General features: G+C 43.1%; 1 protein-coding gene across 12 annotated transcripts in view; it reads left to right on the top strand.

Moving 5' to 3' along the window:
* LOC119852824 (interleukin-1 receptor type 1) overlaps positions 1 to 26,193 on the top strand; it is an 80,551-nt gene that overhangs the window by 8,991 nt on the left and 45,367 nt on the right. The window contains exons 1-2 of one of the 12 annotated variants that reach the window (XM_038394646.2): positions 20,966 to 21,043; positions 23,497 to 23,574. The exons of 8 other annotated variants lie outside the window; for them this stretch is intronic. The gene's annotated coding sequence lies outside the window, so the exon portion shown is untranslated. Of the gene's footprint in view, positions 1 to 20,893; positions 21,044 to 23,496; positions 23,575 to 26,193 lie in introns of those variants that run through there. 3 more of the 12 variants (XM_043514135.1, XM_043513959.1, XM_038394635.2) reach the window with 3 other exon arrangements.

The following is a 26,193-nucleotide window of genomic DNA, read 5'->3' as shown; positions in this document are numbered from 1 at the left end:
GCATTAGCTATTGAACATATTTAGAAATGTCAGATACTTTTATTTTGCTCCAATTTTGAAATTATCCAGTGCACTATTATTAAAAGTATTTGGAAAAGGTCAGTTTATACACTTTGAAGATTTCATCCCTACATAGTTCTATCCTCAGGAAAACTCCTTTTTTTTTTTTTTTTTTTTTTTTTTTTTTGGCCTAGTCTTGAAAACTCTGACTGCAATAATTTGAATAAATGAGACCACTCGCATTAGAGTTTGAGATTGACTGGGACTTCTGGGAACTGGGTGCATAACTTCTGTAGGTTCTTTGAAAATGTGAGAGGCCAAACCTCTTGGTTGGAGACAAGATTGGAAGCAAGGAGATCTGGTTTTCATTTCTGGCTCCTCCACAGACTTTCTTAAGTAATTTAAGCTTCCTGTGTCTCTGTAAAAGACACAGTAAAGACACAGCGGTAAAGTTTAAGTCATTCATGGTTTTAAAGCATTTTGAGATCTCTGGGGGAAGGCACCAAGAAAGTGCAAAATATTGGTTGTTATAGACGGTGGGTACACTTCATCTTTAAAGTACAACTTTTGATTTAGGAGTTCAATTCTGCAAGCTCTTGATGCATTCCTCAAACTACTAATAACTTCAATACTACTTCCACGTACTTAGGGATGCAGGATACAGATTTTTGGAAAGTAATATTCAATGTATCAGCATCATTGCTCTTCTAGAGTGAAATTCATCCCTGTGCAGAGTATATTTATTTGTATTACCATCTAGGAGCCCTAGCGATGGACCAGGACCCCATTGTACTCGGTGACAAAAGAGTGTCCTTGCTCAAAATTGCTTACACTCTTGGGGGGGAAATCCTACTGAAGTCCAGTAGAATTAAAAAATGTAAAATACAATATAAGTAGTCTTAGAAGGGTGAGGTTTTAATGAGGAAGGCCCCAATCCTGGAAAGATTTATACATATGATTAACTTTACACATCATGAACAGTCCCACCTAAGTCAGTATAATCCTAGCCCCATTGAAGCCAATCGCAAAACTCCCGTTGACTTCAGTGGGGCAAGGATTTCATCCAGTGTGACTGCTCACAATATATAAAGTTAAGCACATTTGTAAATCTGTAGGATTTGGGCTTGTATGATGGCATTCATCTTTTTTTTTTTTTTTTGCTCCACTTACTTCTCCAAAACTAATTTTATAGATACAGAAAGAAAAAGTTGTTATATATTGCACTTGTAATATGTGCACTCGGTTTGAACTGGCAATCCATATACAATATTATGACATTTTATTTCTGTACCTGTTATAAACTGACTTGTATGTTTATAAAATTAAATAATTAGTGTCTTAGCTTTATTAAATGTCCTGGTACTGCAATAACTTTCATTGATTAAAAACAAAACAAATATTGTCTGTCAAGTTTTATAAACAATAAAAATTAAATCTTTCCAAGTCTAAGAATAAATAAATTAAAAATAGAATCTGATATCTAAATATCTCAGGGCTGCAGTTTAAAGCAGAATTTATTACAATGGGCCAGATGGAGAAAACATTAGCATGGTCATTAGATAAATAATGTTGTAGTTCCTGGCTAGGAAATCCTGTGCATAAAGTCTTTTAATGAGTTAAGGAAAACATGGAAAAACCTCTCCATTTATTGTGTGTCATTCCTTCCAAGCAGCCTTTCAATTAAGATGACTCAGAGTTCTCCCACTTTCATTTATCTTGCTTAGCTCAGAGGGTAAAAACAAGTCAACATAATTATCTCATATAGCTAGAGCAGATCTGCTTTCCTCCTTGTTGCTAGGACTGGGGAAATTAAGGTCGATTAAAGTACAATGCCTTGTACCAATCCACTTCTTAAGACACATACATGTTAGAAATTCTTGTTTTCATTTTGTGTGTGTACCAGCTTAGATCCTGATCCTACAAAAAGATCTGCCTGCATAGAGTTCAAATCTATTGGAATGGCAGGATTTTGTGGAGAGTGAGATGGTTATGGTGTCTGTCGGGGGCAGGGACCAGAACAGCAAGGCTCCCCTCTCCCTCCCAGAGAGAGAAAAAGATGTCTGTCACAGTTTCATCCTAACAAGGAGGTCAGACCACTAAGAAATGGACTGACACCACCACTGTAACCATATTTGCTAAATATATCTGAGATATTGTTTGGAATTGAAGCAGTTATGCACTATTTTTTTCTAAATTAGTCACCATAAAGGTGATCTGAAAATGTAAAATTATCCCTGTGCCCTTTTTTGCTTGTACGTGATGTATAACAATAGCTCGTGAATGGAAAGTCAGGGCCTCTCTATCTCTCCTTGACATTTTCAAGGAATAGCCAGATGACTCATCCCCACTTTCCCAGTTGTTCACTGAACCACAGTGACCTTGCCCCTACCCTGGCTTCTTTGCCATATTGTAAGGATCAGATAAGTATTTAGGAGTTGGTTTAAAACCATCCCTAGCTGTTACTTTCTTTACTGGCCCAGCATTCACAGTAATTGTAGTTTGTGGTTATGACGCCAACGGTTTGGTCTCACTTTTTCTGCATTACCAACCCCCCACCTCCAAAAATCTTCAACATTTATTAAACATCAAAAAGGAGGAAAAACCACTTTGCTAAATTAAGGTTTACTGAACTTAAAATTAATCTCTCTTTATACCCTTTCTCTCTTTTATATGGAGGTTTTTTTTTTTATTATTAAGGGAAAGTCCTTGCTTGAAAGATTTTCTGATGGCTTGCAAATGCTCTTGTTCAGAGAGTAAATTTAAGGTGGTAGCTCTTAGGTTTTGGGGTTAAAGTCTAGCTCTTCTTAAGACAAAAGGAGACAAACATAATGAGGAGAAAAAAATAGCAAAACATAAGGAGCCACATTCAACACTAAATTAGTCAAGATTTACAGTGGTGTAATTCCACATCTCTACTGGTTACATCAGCATAAGACTGGTGTAACACAATTGCCAGTTCACATCTGTCTCTAATGCTGGTTGTTCACTTGCTGAAAGATATCCACATACAGACATGCAAATTTTTACCAGAGTTGTGCTGTAAGGCAGTGGGTGAGATTCTGTGTAGAGGTCCTGGGAAAAGGGAAACTATGGAGGCTTTGAGCTATCTCTGCATTCTCCAAATCCTAGTCTGGGGGTGGGAGAGAGTGGCTACTTTTCAGTAGCCTGATGCTCACCACCAATTTGTATGTGTAAGTGGGGGAATGGTCCTGATATTGTGAGGGACTTTCCTGGCTTATACACTATGTCGGTGGAATGGGCTAGGGAAAGGATCTCCATCCTCACTCCCACTTTCTTTACCCAGAGGTCCGCCTAACCTCGAGGACTCCCCTTCCGCTCTCCTCTGTGGTAGTCCTCGTAATCCAGACAAGGCTGGAGCCAGGATTCGGGGGTGGGGGGCTCGACCTGCAATCTTGTTGTGGTCACTTGGGACAGGGGCTATTCTGAAGTACTCTCTCCGCTCTGGCTGCTTCCCTGACCCACTGATCATATAGTTCAGACAAATACAATTTATTAAACAACAACTAATAGAGAAAAATGGGCCTGGAAGGTCGATTGGAAAAGCATCAAATGGTCATTGAAGGATGAATAAGATTGCTATGGGACTGAGCTGGGAGGTGTTCTCCTAGTGCCGCTGCAGCATCTCTGTTTCCATCCATGATTTCATTGCATCTTTGTGCAGTAACTCCATGCAGGTGGAGGCTTTCCCATACCTTGCTCCAAGGTGGTGCGCTCACTGGGATACTGGTAATGCTCTGCTAGGTTAGAACTTTCATCGAGAGATCCCTAGGCTGAGATTTTTCAAAGCCCTGTTGGTCTTGGATGCCCGCTGCTCAATTCCCGGCAGGGAATGGGTGTCCAAAACCTGTAGGTGGCTTTGAACATCTTAGTCAAAGTGTTTTTACGACCAGCCCAGGCACCTGAACCATTGCTGACAGACTATTAAATAATTGCATGTGGGGCTTTAGACTATCAGATGTTAAACCATTTTTTGGCCTCTGGTCTTTTTGTTATCAGCATCCTGTCTTTGTGGAAGTAGAGATGCAATTAAAGTCTTTTATCCTTCCTATTAATTGGTCAGGCTGTTAAAGACTAACACAAAACATTGTGGATAATTTCTTTTGGACTAGCTAAGAATATATTCTAGTAAGGTTTGTTGCAATTCTACTCTCACATTCAAGAAAATCATAGACTAAAATGGCCACCATAATTTGTATTTTCATTATGTGACACTTATGTGATCTCAGATGGGATATAAAGGAAGGGCTTTTGAAGCATTTTGTGACTTTCCCCCCTCTCCCTAACAAAGGGACAGAATCTGTTGCCCTTCACTTTAAGTCATGCCTTACGCCACAGCCAGCTCCAGTAAAATCAAAATGAGAAAAACCTCAGCTGAGCTACTCACAATATTGTCCTATTCCAGGTGAATAAGGGTGCCAGCATCTTGTCCAGAAACATAAGCGCCAGCTTCCTTCAGGCCCCAGGGATGCTCAACCCCCAACTCTGCCCCAGGCCCTGCCACTTGACCGCTTCCCCCAAGTTCCCACTGTACCTCTTCCCCCCCCATCCCTTCCTCCAAGTCCTCACCCTGCCACTTCCCCGCCCCTGCCCCACCTCTTTCCTACCTCCTCCCAGTGTGCCCCATCCCCATGCCTCCCACTCCCTCCCAGACCCTTCCGCCGGCCATGAAACAGCTGATTGCAGCAGGCGGCAGGCACTGAGAGAGAGGGGGAGGTGCTGATTGGCAGGGCACCAGGCAATTGGCAGGTGGTAGGGGGGAGCTGGCTGCCAATGGGTGCTGAACACCCACTAATATTTGTCCATGGATGCTCCAGCCCAAGAGCACCCACGGAGTCTGCGCCTATGCCCAGAAGTATTAAAGACCTCTTAAGGAGATTTATATTTAAAAAGCAGTTCATTAATTCCATTAAAGGCTTTGTAAAAGAATATTATTATTTTGCATAAAAGCTAGTTTTCCAAGTATTTATCTGGAATTCTGTATCAGAAAAATATACTATAAAGATATCTTCAATTAAAAAAAAGTACCAAAACAAAGCACAAATGCACTCTCAAACTTTCCATTAGTAACTAGAACAGATACAAAAGACATTCTATGAAGTGTACAAAGCATTGATTTCTTAAAAAAAAACAAACAAAAAAACACCCAATCCCTCTCCCCCTCAAAACACCTCCCTATTCAATTAAAACAGGTTATTTCCTGCCACCAACAGTTGATATTTCCTGCCTTCAAGAATTAGGTCACTAGCTGCAATCACCTGCTTCTCTTTGCATTTAACTATGCTCTTTGATGTCTTCTAAGAAAAATAAAGTGTTTGTGTATTTCACTGTGATACTTTGGCATCAAACCTTCCATAACTTCATTTCAAAAACTGAATTTACTTGGTCTGCTTTATATCTTTCTCTCTCATATTTGTTTCCTTTAGTGTAACCTTTCCTTGGGTTTTTTGTTTTGATTTTGTTTTTTTGGTCTCTTACCTTCATCTATTTTTCCCATAATTTTAAATGTTCTAGGGTGTTGGTTTTTTTGTGTGTGTTTTTTTTCACTCTAAGATCAGCCTCTTCAGGACACTTCTTGGATTCTGTCTTTCTAGCTTTTTATTTCTCTCTCTCACTTTTTCTCTTCAGTTTGGTAAAATTATATGGTTATTTCATTGACTTTAACCCTTTCCTTTATCAAACATATTTCTCCTCCTCACATATCTTCTTTCTCATCCGTTTCTGTCTCCTGTTCCTCCACCTCCCTTCTTTCACTGTCCAGTCCAGCCACACTTGTTTTGGTCACAGTGGAAACTTGCTATTGTTGAACTCAGGAGATCATAAAAATGTTCACCATTGACAGCTTGTTTCCTAAATGTATGTGGGGAAATACTGTAGGACAATGGAATATGTCCAACCATTGCTTTTATACACAAAAATGGGAATAGCACTTCCCTACCCCCTACAGCTATTTGTACAGCTTGGACTTCAGACTCATGAAAGCAGATGTGTGGAGTTGTTTTGATTCCTATGACACATGATGTTGCCAGACAAAGGAACACACAGATACATATTATAGGTGGGACTGGTAGCATCACCTTTTATTAAAATTGCCTTATTAAGAGGGTGGGAGAAAAGTGCTGTTTTCTGTTCCTTTATAATGTTGCCAATTTTTAATTGTTCAGGCTGCAATTTTCCATGCTCGTTTTGTCTCAGGCTGAATTTTTCAGAAACTTTCGGCCAAAATGGTTCACATGTTTCCAAGAATGAGGATAAAGAAAAATGTTTTTACCCATGTTAAAAATATTCTGGTGATTTTCCCCCCCCCCCTTCTTTTTTTCTAGCACCTTCTTCCATTGGAGCAGGGACTCGAAATTTGGCAGGGAGGTGGCCTTCTTGTCAGGGATGTGCATTTTGCCATTCCTGTGAAAAGCCATTCCAACTTAGCCAAGTTACAAGCCTTAAAAAAATTGCAAGTGTCACATGCTCAGTAGAGACTTCAATTTTAGCAGCTGAAACATGTGAAGATTCTATTCTCACTGAGCCTCTCAGCGCTCCTAGTGCTGACCAGACTGCACATGTTGCATGCCCACAGAGGTACTGAGTGTGCTCCAGCCTCAGGTGAAGCTGACCTTTCACTGTCATGACTGCTCCAGGCAAGGGTGGGGTTGGGTACTGGAACCTAAGAGCAGAAAGCCGTCTCTCCTGTGTGCTTAATGACACCCCCCCACCCCCGGCACCCAGGCAGTGTGGCGGAGGAAGCCATCTGATTCAAATGAATAGGGGAGAAAAGCAGACAAGGGAGAGAGAAAGGATTAGACTGGGACGAGGAGGCTGCTAGACTGGAACTGTATGGGGGGGAGAAACTGTAACTGGGAGTTTGTGGGGGAGAGTGATAATAAGTGGGCAAGGAGACTGGGCCTGGCAGCTGAGGGGAGGAGCAGCTGGGACTGGTTGGGAGTGGAGCCTGGGAGCTGGGGCAGGGAGAGGAGTGAGAGGAGAGGAGGCTGGGATTGTTTGGACAGAGAAAGAGGGACTAGGAGCCAGTGAGGGAAATGGAGGTGAACTGGGAGCCAGTTGGTGGAACACTGTATTTGGGGAATTGTGAGAAACCAGATTAGTTGGACTAGGAGATGGGGATTAGGAACCAATATTGGTGGGGGGTCCACTGAGTGGACAAAGGAGCTCCAGTGCAGGGGTGAGAACTGGGATTACATGGGCAAACAGCTTGGAACAAGGAGCCAAGCAAGGGTGACACTGCAACAAAGAGCCACGCAGGGAGTGGGGAAAATACTGAGATTGGATGAAGAGCCTGGGGAGGGAGAATAAGACCCAGTGGGGAGGTGGAGCATGGAGACAGATTGGATGAGGAACTGGAAGTGGCTGGGCAAGGAAATTGGGGACAAGGAATGGGGACGGAAATGGAGGTATTGGGACTGGCTGGGCAGGGAGACTGGGACTGCAATGAGAAGCTTCAGACTGGGTAGGCAAAGAGAATGTGACTGGGACAAAGAACCAGGGTGGGTAAGAAACAAAACTGGAACAAGTTGGTAGGAGTGGATGTAGGAGAAGGGGTCAGATGTGAGGGGAATGGGCAGAAGAATGTCCGCCCACTAGAGAACCCTCTCCTTTTTCAGAGCCTGGAATGGAACCCAAGATCCCCAGGTCTCACCATTCCTCTGTCAGTAAATAGCTATGAGATGTACTGGTAAAGTGTGTATCGTCCCTCTATAGTGCTGGTCCACATAGACAATGGTAATGTACTACTGCTCTCATTAGCTCTAGTGGCCGAAGCCTGTGTAATGGATCTGAAGGGTACAATTTTGCTCATGACCCAGGTAGGTATCAATATGATGCCACATGAGGGAATGTCTATTTTTTGGGTGGTTTTTTTTCCGTTTGCTATTTTAGAGAGAGAGATGCTATAAGGTCACAATCAGGAAAACGTAGGCAATTAAATATGCAAGTTTGTATGCTGACAATTTTCCACATTTACAGAAGCAATGATTGTGAAATATGGATGACTCTTACTGTGATCAGCACTACCTAGCTGGTAGTGCCTCCGTGAGCTGCCTCCAGACCCTGGGTAACTCCCTGTGTTTGTACAGTGCTATTGGCTGGCTCAGCGGAACCCCTTCTCCTAGGAGCAGCAATGTGGTGGGGGTGCAGCTGGACTTTGGGGTCTCCTCCAGCAGTGCCAAAAGATTGTACATGCTATCACAGTACCCTCATCTCTTAAAATATTGTAAATGGCAGGTTCAGTGATATTCCTGGGGCAGGTGTCTCTGATTTAATTCGTACATTTTTATACTACTTTACTCTGCTTAGACTTGATGATCTTACAGTGCAATTTTGAGGTATGGCTTTGGTTCATGTATATTTTAGGCTGATCCTGCACAGCAATAGCAGTTCTCCAGCTGCTGATGATAAACCAGCAGGCGGGTACGTGACACATTTGACTGCACTGCTCTTACAAATGACTATCACCTCAATTTTAAGATTCTTTATTCCTTTTGTATCTCATGTTGCTTCTTATGGTAAATAGCCAGCTGATGATGATTAGAAGGGAGTCATAACATAACTGGTTTCAGGACTGAGCTTGATAAATTTATGGAAGGGATGGTATGATGAGACTAGCTACATGCCACTGTAGGCAATCTGCAACAGCTAGCAGCAAATATCTCCAATGGCCGATGATGGGATACTAGGTGGGCAGAGCTCTGTGTCGCTACAGAGAATTCTTTCCTAGGTTTCTGACTGGTGGCTCTTGTCCACATGCTTAGGGTCTAGCTGATCGTTGTATTTAGAGTCTGGAAAGAATTTTCCTCTGGGTCAGATTGGCAGAGACCCTGGGGTTTTTTTGCCTTCGACTGCAGCATGCAGCACAAGTCGCTTGCAGGTTTAAACTAGTGTAAATGGTGGATTGTCTGTAACTTAAAGTCTATAAATCAAGATTTGAGGACTTCAGTAACTCAATCAGAGGTTGTCTATTGCAGCAGTGAGTGAGTGAGGTTCTGTGGCCTGCGATGTGCAGGAGGTCAGACTGATGATGATCATGATGGTTCTAATAGTCTATGAGAAAAGATTCAGAGGAACTTTCAAGAACAGTCTCACACCATCATCATCCAGCAGGTCTGACATCTTGTATTTCATCAGCAACATCCAGAGTTGCACCCAATTCTAGGACATACCAAATTGGGACATTTCCATGCAGCATTTGCAGTCAGTGTGAGATCTATCTCTGAGCCTTGTATATGAATTTGGATCTTCCTAGGTTTGATTATGCAGTATGCGTTGACTTTTGATGTGGGGAATAAAGAACTGTGAAGAGGTGAAATAATGGTATTTTAATAGGAAAGGTCTACTTAAAGTTAGCCTTAGTAGGTATCACAAGTTCACAATGCATTAAATATTCTATAGTTAAGAGCACATTCTCACCAAACATTAAATCTTCAAAAAGAAATCTGTGCACTTTCCTTATTTTATTTGTTCTCTACTTCAAGGGAATCTTAGTAATGATTTAAGTAACCTCTGTCTGTGATTCACTGGGATGAAAACTTGATGCTAACAATGCACCCCTCTTCTGGGTCAGGAAGGCCTTGTAAGCACTGTGATCTTTCACAAACCAAAGTGCTCAGAAAGAAAAATCAAAGATAAAACCCTCAGCAAACCACAGAAAAAGCCATCACCAGCTCACATCCATTTTTCCCTCCCTGTGGAATCATGGTTCTCTCAGAATTTGCTTCCAGTAGCAAAATAATTTATCATTTTGTGCTTCCTCTATAAAACATTACCAGAAGACACTTATTAAATCTGATTTTACTTTTGCCACACAATGCCTTGTCTACATCAGAGACTAAGTATAATTGAATTGGTTTAAGCACAACTAGTATAGCTTCCATGTGCTCACCAAGCTGAATTGGTTTCAGTTTTCTTCCATTTCCAGATTAGTACTGTCCCAAACTGTTTCAGTTGCAATGCCCTCTAGGTACCTATTTCATAGTTCCCTGCTCAACTCCTAAATGGTCAATTCTGGGAGATTTTTCGAGGCCATCAATCCACTGTAGGACAGTACTGAGAAGAGCAGTCGAACTATTTCAGATCCATAATGGTACAAAAACAATTTATGCTGAAGCGGTTAAGCTTTAATTGGTTATTAAGCCTATTGAAAGTCTCTTCTAAATGATTATTAGGACATTTGGAGGAAGCATATAGACAAAGTGTTCTTCAGATTTTTCTATATGTAGGGGCTTTATAACCAGTTTTATTTCTTTCATGTAGAACAGGCAAAAATTCTTATAGTTGTCTCTTTTCATGGCTTCCTATCATCCCCCAGTACAGCAGGTAACAAAACATAGTTGTGGTAAAATGTCTGCCTGCCTTTCTAATGGGGTGAGAGAAGTCGTATGAAATCTAAAGAACTGCCCTAGAGCAGAAGGGGTGCACTAGGAAACCCGGAGAAAAGAAGCATTTAGTCTGGTGTGGGGTGTTTTTTGTTTTTTTTTTTTTAAACATTATTAGTGACTCACTTGAAGACATCATTCTGTTTGGGACAAAGCGACCTTTCTGCCATGTCACTCTTAGTGGGTATGATGCTGGATGCCAGACCACAGCCAAAATGCAGTTTATAGCTAGCTAGTCCTATGAGTGTGACAATATGTTCTGTAACTCCACCATCAAGGGCAGACTGCCACTGCGGTTAAACTGGGGCCATGGGAGTTGAAGACATTGCTGTAGGTGTAAAAGTGTATATATGGCGTGATATTCTTTCCCCTCCGTACTCAAAAAGCAAGTGTAGTGGTTTGGGTAATGTCCCCTTAATGGGAGAAGAGATGGAATGTTGGAATCAGAATGTTGCATGGCTGTTGAAAATGACAGCTGATATTCATTCTTTCATATCCAGAAAGCGAACATGTACTTTCAGTCGAGGTGACTTTTATACTAAGAAAAATAACGTATAAAGAAAGAACAAATGCTTCCAAGAGAGAAAGCATAATGGGAGTGCTGCATTATGTATGACTCTAATCCAATATTGCTTACCTCTATTGTCTGCCCCTAACAAACTCCTTATATTTAAAGGTGCAGTATGCAGAAAACCAAACCATGAGCTCTCCTTGCATAGCGGTGTATGTCACAGTTAGGTTTGGTCTCTCCTGGCTGATAAGGAGAGCAGGTGTCCAGGTAATGGAAACATTTCACTTGTGGAACAAAAAAATTACTGTTAAATATGCAAGTAGTAAGAAATTGCTAATCCTAGTCTGCATGTGGTATAACCAGCGGTGGGAGTTACAGAATCATAGAATGGGAAGGGACCTCGAGAGGTCATTTAGTCCAGTCCCCTGCACACATGGCAGGACTCATTATCTAGACCATTCCTGACAGGTGTTTGTGTAACCTGCTTTTAAAAATCTCCAATGATGGAGATTCCACAACCTCCCTAGGCAATTTATTCCAGTGCTTAACCACCCTGACAGTTTGGAAGTTTTTCCTGATGTCCAACCTAAACCTCCCTTGCTGCAATTTAAGCCCGTTGCTATCCTCGGAGGTTAAGAAAAACAATTTTTCTTCTTCCTCCTTTTAACAACCTTTTACGTACTTGAAAACTGTTATCCTGTCCCCTCTGTCTTCTCTTTTCCAGACTAAACAAACCCAATCTTCCTTCATAGGTCCATTTTTTCTAGACCTTTAATTATTTTTGTTGCTCTTCTCTGGACTCTCTCCAATTTGTCCACATCCTTCCTGAAATGTGGCAATCAGAAGTGGACACAATGCTCTAGTTGAGGCCTAATCAGTGCAGAGTAGAGTGGAAGAATTATTTCTCGTGTCTTGCTTACAACACACCTGCTAATACATCCCAGAATGATGTTCGCTTTTTTTTTTTTTTTTTTTTGCAAAAGCGTTACACTGACTCAAATTTAACTTGTGGTCCACTATGACCCCCAGATCCCTTTCTGCAGTACTCCTTCCTAAGCAGTCATTTCCCATTTTGTATGTGTGCAACTGGTTGGTCCTTCCTAAATGGAGTACTTTGCATTTGTCCTTATTGAATTTCATTCTATTTACTTTTCCAATTTGTCAAGATCATTTGAATTTTAATCCTATGCTCTAAAACACTTGTAACCCCTCCCAGCTTGGTATCGTCCACAAACTATAAGTGTACTCTGTATGCCCTTATCTAAATCATTGATGAAGATATTAAACAGAACCGGACTCAGAACTGATCCTTGCGGGACCCCACTCTTTATGCCCTTCCATCATAACAGTGAACCACTGATAACTGCTCTGTGGGAATGATTTTCCAATCAGATTTTCTTGCACCCATCATATAGCTGTTCCATCTAGGTTGCATTATAGGTGATTTTTGATTGTATCTAGAAACCACAATACAATTATATCTCGTATTCAAAAACAATCCATTTCTCAGAGAAGGAAAACTAATTTTTATTTAAAGATCATATTATGGCTTTGGACGATTTGTGTCAAAAGCTATATTCTGGCACAAGTCTTTATTATATTGCAGCAATGCACCATCTCCTTCTCAATGACATATGTGTATGTGTGTCTCTATTTCCGTTACATAAATCCATTTCTATATCCATTATCCCTCCCCTGAACAGCTCTCTTTTGTCCCCTGTATCTCTCTTCCTCTCTTTCTGGCAAAATTTTAATCCTTTTTAGAATGCTGAATAAGGGCCGTAAAATCAGTTCCTCATTTACCCTGGTTCAGTTATGGTAAACTATTTGTATTTCAGAAAGATCAGCATGACCAAAACTGCATTGTAATGCACATGTACAAGAGGGCAGAGATAAACTGCAATCTCAGCTAAACTGCCTGGGTGCTCTGTTAGTGCACAGTAAGGGTATGTCTATGCTGCAATTACACATCCATATCTGGCCCATGCCAGCTGACTCAGCCCAAGCCCTGCAAACCTAAGGGGCTATTTAATTGCCGCATAAAAATTTAGGCTTGGGCTGAAGCCCAATCTCTGGGACCCTCCCACCCCACAGGGTTCTAGAGCCCGGGGTCCAGCCCAAGCCCAAATGTCCACACAGCAATTAAACAACCCTTAGTCAGAGCCCCAGGAGACTGACTCAGTTGGCATGGGACAGCTGCGGGTTTTTAATTGCAGTGAGACATTGGGAGTTAGTACTATTTGAAGTACTGGGTGGATGAGCAGGTGTAGAACCACCGAAAACTAAAGGCCTCCCTTTAAGGGGAAGAAATCACTGGACCAAGGCATCAGTTGATTATGGGGGACAACGAATGAAAAATGAGGAATGGGGGTGAGTTCAGAGGTAAAGAAACAGGTATCCAGAGGGGGACACTGAACAGAGTATCCCTGGCAATGCCCACTGCTCCTCAAAAGTGTCCAGGGAGTCAGTGAACACTGCTCAGAGGAACTCTGCCTGGAGGTGTGATCAGATAAGGGACCAGAAATAGGCCCCACAGTTGCAGAGTACCCCCCCCCCCATCCAGCTTCCTCCTCCTGGTGTGATGGATGGCTGTACTGGCCAGCATCAGGAGGAGGCTGACAAGGAAGTCCCATGACTTTGTGGGGTCATGAATGGCATGCCTGGATCAGGAGAAGATGCAGGGAGAAGTGGAAAAGCCAGAAAAGGGGCTGCAACCTGACACACTCCACTGCAACCTGACACACTCCACAAAGATGTGTGCCAGGGTCTCCCTCTCACTGCAGAAGGCACAGGTGTCAGGGGAGTTTGTGAACTATACCAGGTACATGCCCATGCTCATGGCTCTGAAGGAACCGCCAACTAATATCCCTAGCAGGCCATGGAACCAGACTGGAGTACAGGGTGGCCCAATGGGGTTCCTCGCCCTCCTCAGGTGGTAGCACGTCCCATTACCTGGTGTCAGGGCAGGACATGGGGGTGAGGAAGTGGATGGCATGAAGCACAAGCATGTACACATGCTCTTTGGGCACAGTTTGGAGGTGGACTAGCTGGATACCGTGCAACTGGCTCAGGTGATGTCGGGGGTGGTTGGGGAGGCTCTCAGGCAGGGGCCTGATGACTAGGTCCGGAGACCCAGGGGTGAGAGGTGGGTGGGGAGCACCTGCCCGCAGGACCCACTTGAGAAAAGCAAGAGAAGCCGGAGTCAAGGCTGCCCTCACCTCTTGGAGCACATGACAATGGATGCGCAGGGTGGGCAGCTCCATGTGCTGACTGAGCACAGCAGGGTCCACCTGGTTTCTAGTCCAGGTGGTCTCTAGTTCTGGTGGTACCAACCTCTGCCGCACCAAGGGGGACTCCACCACCTGCACACGGAGATGAGGATTGTGTAGCAGGGGTTCTGCTAGGAGGTCCTCCCCTTTGGCGGCCACTAGTCTGGTCACTGAAACTAGCTTCCAGGTCCTGGTAAAAAACCAGCAGCTCAGAGAGGTCTCGGGGGAGACCTCTCGGGTGAAGGAAAAAAGAGTTGCCAGTTGTATCGGAGCCCTGGGAGGTGGCAGAGGAAGGTGTGCACCAGCATGCTCCATGCTGGACTACTAGCACTGTGAGTCTCTGCAGGGCCTGAAGGCAGAAGGGATGGTCCTAGCTGTGGATATAGACCAACCCCTGTCCACCCTCCCTCCCAGGGAATCTCAGGACACCTGCAGAGACCCAGTACAGCCCTGGCCAAAAAGACTCCAGCATCATTTTCTGGAGGCTGGCCAGAGTTCCCTGGGGTAGAGTCAGGGTGTTGCACTGATGCCAGGTCATGGACAGAACAAGCTGGTTGAACAACAGTGCACTCCCTCAAAAGGAAAGGCACCGCAGCAGCCCCGTTCACCTCTGCCATCAATCAGCCACCCTGGCCTTGATTTTTGACCCAGTTCTCTAGCAGGGAAGGATGGGTGGCAGAAAGGTACATGCCCAGATAGAGCAGTGAGCACCCAAGTGGATGCCACCCCTCCCCAGCTACCAGGTCAGAGCTCTTGAGCAAATTGACCAGGGTGGAGGAGGCCATCGCGTAGATGGCTTGGCAAGCCTCCATCCGCACCAGGTCTCCTAGGCCTTGAGGACCATGTCATTGCATATGCCAACAGGACCACCCACAGGTCTGGAGCCCAAAGCACCGACCCCATCATTCTCTCACAAAGGAGAATGAGGAAGGGCTCCATCGTGATGGTATAGAGCTGGCCGGACTGTGGGCAACCCTGATGCAGCCCTCAACCGAACATGACTGGTGAGGGTTCAGTTGAGCTTGACTAGACACTCCAAAGAGGCATACAGGACCTGGAGGAAACCCATAAAATGGGGCACCCACAATCCATCCTGTCATATGCCTTCTCCTGGTCCAGGGACAGGAGGGTAAGTGACAGACCATCCCTGCATGCAAGCTGGAGTAGGTTCTGCACATTGAGAGTTAGTTAGTGCAGAGTAGCTAATGGGCTATAAATTCACACCTTAGTGTGTACCATTCATAGAATAGAATAGAATCATAGAATATCAGGGTTGGAAGGGACCTCAGGAGGTCATCTAGTCCAACCCCCCGCTCAAATTCCATACTCAAACTGTAGCTCTGTATAAAGGCTGCATTATAGCAATAATCATCCATAGAAGCTTGATTGTGAATAACTTGAAACTAGTCACCTATTGCAACCATAGTTCTGTTCAGGAGTGCTGAAACAACTTGTATAGTGGGGTGGTGAGAGCCTTTGAACAAAACTGTAAACCCATATATAATGGAAACCACTTCAAGCCAGAGGGTGCTGCAGCATCCCTAATTCCAGCACCTATGGTTCTGTTGTTTCCAACCTTCACACCATACAAAATAGAATTAGATCTTGAATGACTGTTAACAGGCAGAGAAATTGTGGAATTCCAACTTCAACAAAGTGAGATGTCTGGTGGATAATAACGTACTTCTCCCCCCAATGATTTTAGCATCATAACATTGACTCTACTTCAGTGAAGTCTTACAGAGACAAATTCAAGCCCTGGAACCATTCATGGATCTGACTGAGGAGATTCTCTTTGTCTCTAAACCAACAATATTTGGTTATTACCAGTGATTCAAGCACTGACAGCTTACCTATACAGCACAGTGGTAGAGCCAAGAAAGCAAATATTTTGGATCAGTTCAACCATGTTGCAAAAAGCAAGGCTATAAAATTCCTAGGTGCTGGACCTCATGTTCCAGATCTATCCATTTAGTTCAGACAAAACCCTGACAGCTGAAAATACTGGAGTCAGGAGATAAGCAGAATGGTCCTATAAATGTCAGAACTGGAGAGCTGAAAATAAAAGTGGATGTGATATTATCTGATTAGAGTATGACCATGCAAATCATCGTTGCTACCACAGTTATATAATTGCAATGAATCTTATACAGTATGTGATGCATGGCCAGAAAGGGTTAAGTGGCTCGCAGGCTAAATACCCCAGAGTCAACCTTTAGAGACATGTTATAAAAGTATATAAATGATAATTAGGGCTATTCCATCTTAGATGGGCTAGAACTTCAAAGTGCAAACCTGTATTGTTAGAGAATTAGAGGTGACATTAATTGTATATGTGTACTTACATCTTGTTAGTTGTTAGCCATCTAAACTGACAGTTCCTGTCTATCACTATAGCTATTGATTCAGAGATCAAAAGGGAATATTAACATTTAAATGAATCTTGGGTGAAATAATGTCATTGTCTATATGTCTCTTTAAAATTTGTGATAAACTGCCTAGTGGATATAATGCCTTATGTTAATCTGTGTAGGTAATTACCAGTGATGCTTAGGAAATAGGTAGTCTTCAAAGTTTCCATGATTGCCTATTGAAAAGGAGTACTTGTGGCACCTTAAAGACTAACAAATTTATTAGAGCATAAGCTTTCGTGAGCTACAGCTCACTTCATCGGATGCTGTAGCTCACGAAAGCTTATGCTCTAATAAATTTGTTAGTCTCTAAGGTGCCACAAATACTCCTTTTTCTTTTTGCGAATACAGACTAACACGGCTGCTACTCTGAAACCTATGATTGCCTATTGTTCGCCTAAGGCAGGGGTTCTCAAACTGGGGTCGGGACCCCTCAGGTGATTACGAGGTAATTACATTGGGGGGGGGTCCGCGAGTTGTCAGCCTCCACCACAAAGCCCGCTTTGCCTCCAACATTTATAATGGTGTTAAATATATTAAAAAGTGTTTTTTAATTTATAAGGGGGGTCACACTCAGAGGCTTGCTACGTGAAAGGGGTCACCAGTACAAAAGTTTGAGAATTACTGGCCTAAGGACTCTGACCTGTCGAGAGAACCTGGAACTGTATAAAAATCCCTTGGATTCTGATCCTTTTTATCTCAGACCTGCTTGATGCTTCATGCAGGGGAAGCTTAAATCCTAAAACTGAGATCTCCAGTCTTAATCCAGATCACCCTGAATATGAACATTGAACTATAACCTATGGACTAATTCTGAAAGAACTCTTTGCAACTACAAAGCTCACCATCTCTACTATGAATCTGATCTCAGAACTGTACTCATGTCTGTACTCTCTTTTTTTCTTTAATAATTTCTAGTTTAGTTAATAAGGATTGTCTGTAAGTGTGTATTTGGGTAAAATTTGGAATATTCATTAATGTGGGAGGTAATGTGTCTGATCTTTTGGGATTGGTAGAACTTTCTTGTATGATTGATTAGATTTTCACTAATCTCCATCATATTTGACGTGGGTGTCTGGATGGAGGCCTGAGGCTGGGTTGCTTTAAGGGAACTGTGTTGTTGGCTTCTGGGTAACCAGTGAGGTATTATAAAAGCTGTTTTGTGCTGGTTTGGTAAATCTAAGTATTGAAATATCCACCAGCTTTGGGGATTGTCTGCCCCATTCTTTGCAGTTAGTGACTTCGGTGCTGATCCCCTGGCACCCTGGTCACAGTGAAAAAACAAAGCAACCTGAAAAGGAATAACATAACGAACACAAGCGTCTGGAACTGAGGTGGGGCATGTTAATAAAAGTGATCTTGTGTCCTGTTTTTTTCATAAGATGTCCAGGCTCCCAGAAACTTCTTTTGGGATATCTAAAATATCCTGGTTTTTCTTTTAATTAATCAATCAACCCATTTTAAAAAAAACACTACAAAACATCTGTTCAACATGTATTGCTATGCAGTGTAGAATCTGCTCTGTACTTATTGTGACAGTGGGATATGTCTTAGTCTACGGGTGGAAATAATGTACACTGCTACTGCTGAAGCATGGGCCTGGTCAATGATAACTATTGTACTGCATTCCAGACAGCCACCCTGTCTGGGAAAGATGCTTGACACCTTTGTTGAAGAACTAACAACTAAGAACCTTCAACACTGCAATCTGGGGCAATGACTCTGGTTGTCTCTCAACTGCTGGACTGCTCCCCTTGTACAATGGGTTTTCTATACCAGGACCTACAGTGGGGAAGGGGAAAGCATGAGTGGTGGATCTATAGCTTCAGTCTGAGCACATGGCTTAGTACTGTAGGCCCTATTTAAGACTGGGGTTCTGCTCTGACTAGGAGGCCTACCATCACCCCACATAAAAAGGACTTGCAGGGGAGAGAGAGAGAGAGAATCAGAAGTACTCTGCCCACCCTGAAATGCTGACAAACCTGAGATTCACAAAAGGGGTCAACACAGACATGGGGAACATGCAGGTCAAGTATCTTGTTATTTTCAAAGGTCTGCAACTCTTGACTGTTGGAAGAGTAATGTTTCTGTGGTTAAGAAAATTCTTTTGCTAAGCCTGTGCTCCTTGCTTTTCCACCATGTTGTCCCTGAAGGGATTAAACTAGAAGTCCAGTGTTCACAATCTAGGTGGGATTCGAGGGAGCAGTTGTAAGTGACTGGGGGGTGGGCAGGAGGTCTCAAACCCTGGTTTAGGGATCTAGGGCAGATGGACGGTGACATCCTGAGGAAGGGTGTAAAAAAAGAGGTCAGAGAGTGTGCCCTGGATCCCAAGACTAGAAACAGAGACTAGACTCTGCCCCGTTGACTTGGAAGCATGTGGAACATAGCAACTGGGTCCATTTGCAACAGATTGATGACACATAGTAGAGTACTAGGCCAGGTTATAACACCATGGGGGAAAAAACAGGCATAAAGGGAACAGACAAGTTGAACGAGAGCAGACGCTATAAAAATTGTTCTTGAGTTTTATGAGTTTATTTAGAACACTCTTACCAAAAAAAATCCTTCACCAGGAGAAATGTGCAAATATCACTGAGTCACAAGCTGGCAGTGATGATGGCACACTTTTTTGTTTTGTACAGTGTACTTTTGACTTTAGTACGACTTTCGTTTTGTGACTCTAAAAAGAAATGCCAAACAAGTGATCCAGTTTTTTATTTTGAAAACTGTTGAAATATTGACTGATCCTTGGTGTGAAGTTATTAACAATAAGTGTGGAGGTGTATTGTAATATGAGTCCACTCTACTGCAGACAAATGATGCAGTGAGAGTGGAAATCACTTTCCAATCACTGTTTTACACTACTGAAAAATTTCTTAGAATTGTTGGAGATATTTTTTGGCAGTCAGTCCTCTGCATGCATGTGTCCAAATGATGCAGAAAGTTGTGTTCTCACAACCTAACTTGCCATTAGTTAATTGTAAGTATCTAGTTCTAATGGACAGGGTGTTTCTGAGCCTTTGAAGTAAGCTGAGCACTTTTAGTAATGTCTGTTTAATAAGCATTCGCCACTGTGTGTCATATTTCGGCTTGATGGAATTCAATTTTATTTTTTATTTCAATTAATATCAATGTTTATTTTAAAGCATTTTAAAAGACTTTTCTTTACTTTTTCATAGTTGTGGGAAACTATGGGGGGAGGGTCAGACAATTATTTAATGAAAATAGATGTTAAGATTCAAAAAGATAAAGCTTTATAACTGTTAAAACACAAACTGTCAACATCACACGTCGAACCATACAACGTAAGGGCATGTCTGCACTATCGGAGCTACTCTTGTACCACGGTAGTGTAGATGTTTCCTACCTCAGTGTGGGTAATCCACCTCCCTGAGCAGCAGTAGAGCGGATGACTGACGGAAGAGTTGTTTTTTTCTGTGAATTTTTCACACCCCTCCCCCGAAGCAATGTACCTCGGTTGACCTAAATTTTAAAACTAGACCAAGGGTAAATATCCTTAAATCAAACCAATAATTACTCAAGAAGCATCTTTCTTACTTTGCTCTCTGTCAAGTTGGATTAGTATGGACAATTTTTTTTTGTCAATTTCTGTGTGGGTACAGTGAAAAGTTGGTCCCCCTGATCTTACCTCCCCCACCTTGTCTCTCTAATATCCTGGGAGCACCAGGGCTCCACCTCCACTGCCTGCAGTGAAGCAGGTTTCAGAGTAGCAGCCGTGTTAGTCTGTATTCGCAAAAAGAAAAGGAGGACTTGTGGCACCTTAGAGACTAACACATTTATTAGAGCATAAGCTTTCGTGAGCTACAGCTCACTTCATATCGATAAAAATCAAATCTGGCCAAGCCTGGTCACGTTTTATTAATATAACATCTTCAGGGGAGCAGCTGCTTCCTCTGCTTTGAACTGAACCAGCAGGCGTTCCCCCTGCTCCGCCTTCCCCTTATGAAGCGCCCCAGGGACGGGTAGCGCTCCGCGGGAGGGGCGGATGGGACGGGGCCGCGGCCGCATCGGATGCGGGGGACAGCCCGTGGGGAGAGGGAAGGAAGGAGACGCAGCAGCCCAGGGCAGGGAGCAAATCTCCCCCTTTCTAGCCTGTGGAGCGCCTGCTTTCCCCCTGCCCCTCTGAGCCTGAGCTGCCCTTAAACTCCGCTCTAGCTAGGGAGGGGCGGGGAGGCGGGACTCGTTCAGCGCCCTCAGCCGGCACGGGAGCGAGGTCCCCCTCTGGGCTGCTCCGCGCACGGCTGCCGGGCGGGGCCGGGGCTGGGGCTGCGGAGCTAGAGCGCCGCCCGCGGGGCGCTCGCTCGGGCTGGGGCGGGGCCGGGCTCCTCGCTCAAGGGGGGCGGAGCGCGCCTCTGGCCTGGCTGCCGGGCGCCCTGGGCCGCAGCGAGCCGCGCTGGTGCTGCTGGCGGCGCCCAGACGGAGCAGGCGGAGGTGAGAGGGCGGCGGGGCCGGGAGCTTCCCCCGCTGCCGGCCTCTGCTCTGGGGCCGGGCGGCGGCAGAGGGAGCCGCCCCGGCCCTGGAGCGCCGGGGGAGCCGCCCGGGATTTGGGGAAAGGGGCGTCTCTGCCGAGCCCCGGGTGCGGGGCGGGCCCCAGCCTTGCTCCCTGGAACACGCGCCTCCAAGCGGAGCCCCCAGTGCCTGGGCTCCCGGGAAGCGGCAGGAGCCCCTAGAGCACCCTCTGGAGGAACGGTTGGGATCTAGCTGAAAGCAGGCTGGCCGAGAAACGCCTCTGCATGCCCGAAGCCAGCAGAGGTGCTGGAACTAGGGGTGGCCTGCACCCCCTGGCCTGAAGTGGTTTCCATCCTCGATAGGGCGGGTTTACGGGTTTGGGTCAATGGCTCTCCGCACCCCCCACTATACAAATTGTTCCAGCTCCCCGGGAAGCCAGTGGCTTTCTACGTTTTTTTCATTTGCAGAGCCCTAAAAAATTCCAGATGGAGGCGTGGACCCATTTGGAAATCACAGACACAGTCTGCAGACTCTTAGGGGTCCTTGGACCACAGGTTGAAAATCACTGCCATAAGCTGTGGCCCTGTGGGTTGTTACCCTGGAGCTTCACACCCAGGAACTGTGCAGCTGTCGGCTTATCCTTGTGTGCAGGGGTTAATTAATTTTACTGCATGCTTACATCACCTTGCCTGTCAAATTGGTGGCAAGTGAAATGAGGGAGGGCAGGGTGCATCACCAACAGAAGGATGCATTAACTGATTTGATTAGGGACTGGCCCTTATGAATAATTTCACAAAAATCGGTGCCGTTTCTTGAGCTTTTTTGAACTTGTCATCAATACAAGGCAATATGGCGGTGGGATGACAGGAGTTAGTGTCTCTGTGACTCTCTTTTATTTTGGAATAGATGCCATTAAATCGGTTGAAGTTTAGATTCTTTCTGAAACCAGGCTTTTTCGTGTTCATATTTCAGTATTTGATGTTAGTTTCTAGACCAGTTTCTTACCGTTGTCCCCAAATGCTACTTACCAATCAAACTGTATTTATCTAATGGTAAAGAACATCATATAAAAAGATGTTTAGGGAAACAGTGGATATGTGCAAACAGATACTAACATTGTCAAGTTTTCAAAGTTGTGTATTTTGTCACCTTGTGAATTGCTACTTTGATTTACAGAGAGCAGCTCTGTTTCTGCACTGACTTCAGTATAGTATGTCTCAATTGTTAATAGGAACTACGACATTTCTTATCTGGAACCACAAATTTGGATACATTGCTTGCTGTTGTAAAGAGCAGAATAAAGAGTTTTGTAAAGAGTAGTATCCACAAACTTGCATACACTGCTTGCTCTTGTAAAGAGTATTGAGTCTGAAACTCAGTGTCTAGTACAGCTGTGGGAAAAACTGATTTTTTTGGCTCACGGACGGTTCCAAAAAAACAGAAATTTGGCTTGACTAAAACCAATTAGAATTTTGTTGTGAATTGAAAAAGGAATGTTGAATGGAATATTTTGTTTTGGGGGCATTTTTAACCTTTGGGTTTTTTAAAATAAAAGCAAAGAAAATGAAGGGCTAGATTAATGAAACTGGTGATGTCAGGTCTGCTTTTGTACTAAAAGGCTAGTGGTTAAGGCACTCACCTGGGATGTGAGAAACCCAGACTTGAATTCCTGCTCAGGAGCAGAGACTGGAGCTGGGGGTCTTCCCCCTCTTAAGTGAGTGCCCTAATCTTGGGCAAAAGAGACATCCTCACTCTTTCTGTGAATCTAGCCCACCCATTTTTTTTTTCAAATTTGCAACTAGTTTTGGTGACCTGAATATTTTTTTCAGTGACTAAACTATTCAGCCAAAAATTTGGATCCATCTCAAGTGTCTGGGTTAAATTTAGTTGTATTTTAGTTGAATTTATTATTTGTTTTGGATTTGATTTGTATGTTTGCATGACTAGGATGTCTTTGTTTACATTTTTTTTTGTTTTAACTGCTTATAAAACATTAGATTTCTTGCTAGTCAGTGATTTTTATTTTAGGTTTGCATTGTCTACTTACAAATACTGTGTCACTGTGCTCAAACACAGGTAGGAAATCATATTTAGAAACTAAAATTGTAGCAGTACTGCACTCTTTCCATGTAATGTTTGGAAGTATTTGTAACAGGAAATGGGATAAATTTTGGAATTAACCTTTGAGATCCCCTAAAAATTACCAGAAACGATATATTTGAAATGACTAATAAGGAGACTTAATTTTGGTTAACTGACAGTGACCCAGCATCTGAAGTTGTCCTTAATACTTTACTACTTGTTTTGCTATGTTGTCCAATGTATGCAAATAAGTCCAGAATGCTGAATCTGTAACAAGATAGATTGGAATGATACTTATTTGAAAAAAAGCCATTCTAACTAACCTATACATAATTTATGCTGTCACTTTGAAGTTGACTATATAATGACTGATGCAAGGAGTGGTGGAAGTAAGGGAGTCCCTGCTACAAGAGACAACCATCCCCAAAAAAGTGAGTAGCTCCAGTTTGACTTTGACTCTGCCTCTACTTGTAGCTGTCCCAGAAAAGTCAGCAGTGTGAAACTGAATTGACTTTTAACAATCACACTGAATACTGGCAATTAAATCTATCGGTTGTGTTAATTTTCCGCTTCTGCTTGGCAAAGCACTGAGCATAGTCAGTGCAAACTCAGGAGACGACAACGTCTTGGTTTACATTTGTAAGGTTATTTTTAACCATAAGAGCTAAAATTTAATATTTTAAATGAATGCTGAAATTTTTCAGAAAAGTATAGCATTGGCCCTTACACTCACTAGAGGCAGCTTCATACTAGCCACTAGCAAATGGATTTTGTCAATCTCCAGTATCGAGTATTGATTAGAGTGAGGTATTGGTGGGGTAAGAGATTGTCCGGTTTCCATTTGCAAATCTGCTAGTGCACATCAAATTTGACAAGCAACTCTGTTACTTCAGTCTTGGATCTCTCCTGGGCATCATTATTGTTTGTTCTAAAAATGGCTTGTGGTGATGAGATATTAGCTAGAAGCCAGACTAAGCCCATAAAATTAGTGTCATTTGCTGTCATTGCCATCTATGGGAATCTATCCCAAATGTGTAGGATTTCATCAGGGACTTTAGCAAAAATATGAGTCTCTTTTTTTCCCCCCCATCCTCCTTCATTACTTGGCTTTTACACATTTGGCCACATTTCTATATTGGTCTCAGAAGAGAGTGTTTCTGAAGCAAGTTAAGACTAGAGAGTGATGATGTGCTTACCTATCATACCAATTGCAAAATCAAAACATTTAAAAGCAGGGAAGTTAACCGGACTCTCCAAATCTTAAGTGGCCAGCATAATAAAACCACCATTTACCACAGAAAATAAAATTAATTTAATCCTTAATTCAGATCCATGGATATTGTAAAGTATCTTTGTTATCTAAATTTTTTCTCTTAAGAGATAGTGTTAAGTGAGAAATACTGCTATGCTGTATAATTTTTTGAGTAAATTACTTGTAATGGCTGTTCCTTGAGAAGAATACAAGTAGTTTAATAGGTTAGGGATACTCTTCCAAGCTCTGCCCACTTGATGCCAAAATGAGGCACTGCCTGTCTTAAAGTTTGGCAATGCACAGGAGGTTATTGAGGGCTTTGCATAGATGGGGTTCCCAACTGTGGGTATTCTACACCAACCACATCACCCCAATATCTTTGGATATGTCTACACATCAACTGCATGTGTGATAGCAACATGTGTAGACATACCTTTAGCTAGATCAAAAGTGGCTCAAATAACAATAGTAGTGAAGCTGTGGCAGCATAACCTGGGAACATAATAAAGTTTGAGCTACTTTAGACCTAGCTAGATCAAAGCTAGTTTAGGTATGTCTAGATATGCTGCAATCACACCTCCCAGTTGCAGTATAGAAAGACTATTTATCAACAGGAAGGAGTATCTCTCCATGGTGCTGCAACGCCTGATTGATCATCTGTAGTACCAGAAGATTCACCTGTAGTACCAAAACTTTAGCTGAAACTAGTGCTGCATTTGTTTACATGGGGAAAACTTCCAAACATTTCAAAAAGGAATCAATCACAAACAAATTTTTTTTTCCTTCCAAGTAATTGGCAGGGATCCTACACAATTGCTTGGTAAGGTATACCAAAGCCCTTATGCCTTTGTGATCTTGAAAGAGTATTTCTTTTTCCTGGTGTGAGATTGTCTTCAGCACAAAAAAGACAAGACTGTCAATATTCATGCATATCTTCCCTTGTAGTGAGCCACCATCCTAGAGGGACAACTGTTGGAGCGTCTTTTCAGTTCCCTCATGTCCTCCCACGGGGGAATCATGAACCAAACGGATGAGCTCTCTTCTTAGAGCCGTAGGCATCATCCACATCTTTGATGTACATTCCAATCCCATCAATTATTTCAGCATTTCCTTCAAAAGATTTGTAAGGTGAATTCTCAGGCAGAGCATTATTTCCAATCCAAACTGCACCTACAACTCCTTGGGTCATTAACCCAGGCATTTATTAAATAGTTTGACTGAAAACCTGATCCAGCCATGTCAAGGTTCAGGATGTTATTCCAAATCTAAGAGAATTTCTTGAATTCTCTTAGATTTGGCATAACATCCTGAATCTTTTCCCTTTAGGAGGCTACAGGTGCTAGATTAAGGATGTGTTTTACTAGAATTGACTAGTTTCAGAGTAGCAGCTGTGTTAGTCTGTATTTGCAAAAAGAAAAGGAGTACAATGCAAACCTGGTGGCTTTGTCCTCACCCATAACTATTTCACATTTGGGGACAATGTATACCTTCAAATCAGCGGCACCGCATGTCCCCTCAGTATGCCAACATTTTTATGACTGACTTAGAACAACGCTTCCTCAGCTCTCGTCCCCTAATGCCCCTACTCTACTTGCGCTACACTGATGACATCTTCATCATCTGGCTCCATGGAAAAGAATCCCTTGAGGAATTCCACCATGATTTCAACAATTTCCATCCCACCATCAACCTCAGCCTGGATCAGTCCACACATCAGTCCACTTCCTGGACACTGTGGCGCTAATAAGCGATGGTCACATAAACACCACCCTATATCGGAAACCTACTGACCGCTATT

Source organism: Dermochelys coriacea, chromosome 1 (genome assembly GCF_009764565.3).
Source record: "Dermochelys coriacea isolate rDerCor1 chromosome 1, rDerCor1.pri.v4, whole genome shotgun sequence".
NCBI classification, from domain to species: domain Eukaryota; kingdom Metazoa; phylum Chordata; order Testudines; family Dermochelyidae; genus Dermochelys; species Dermochelys coriacea.
This window is presented reverse-complemented; position numbering and strand designations above follow the sequence as displayed.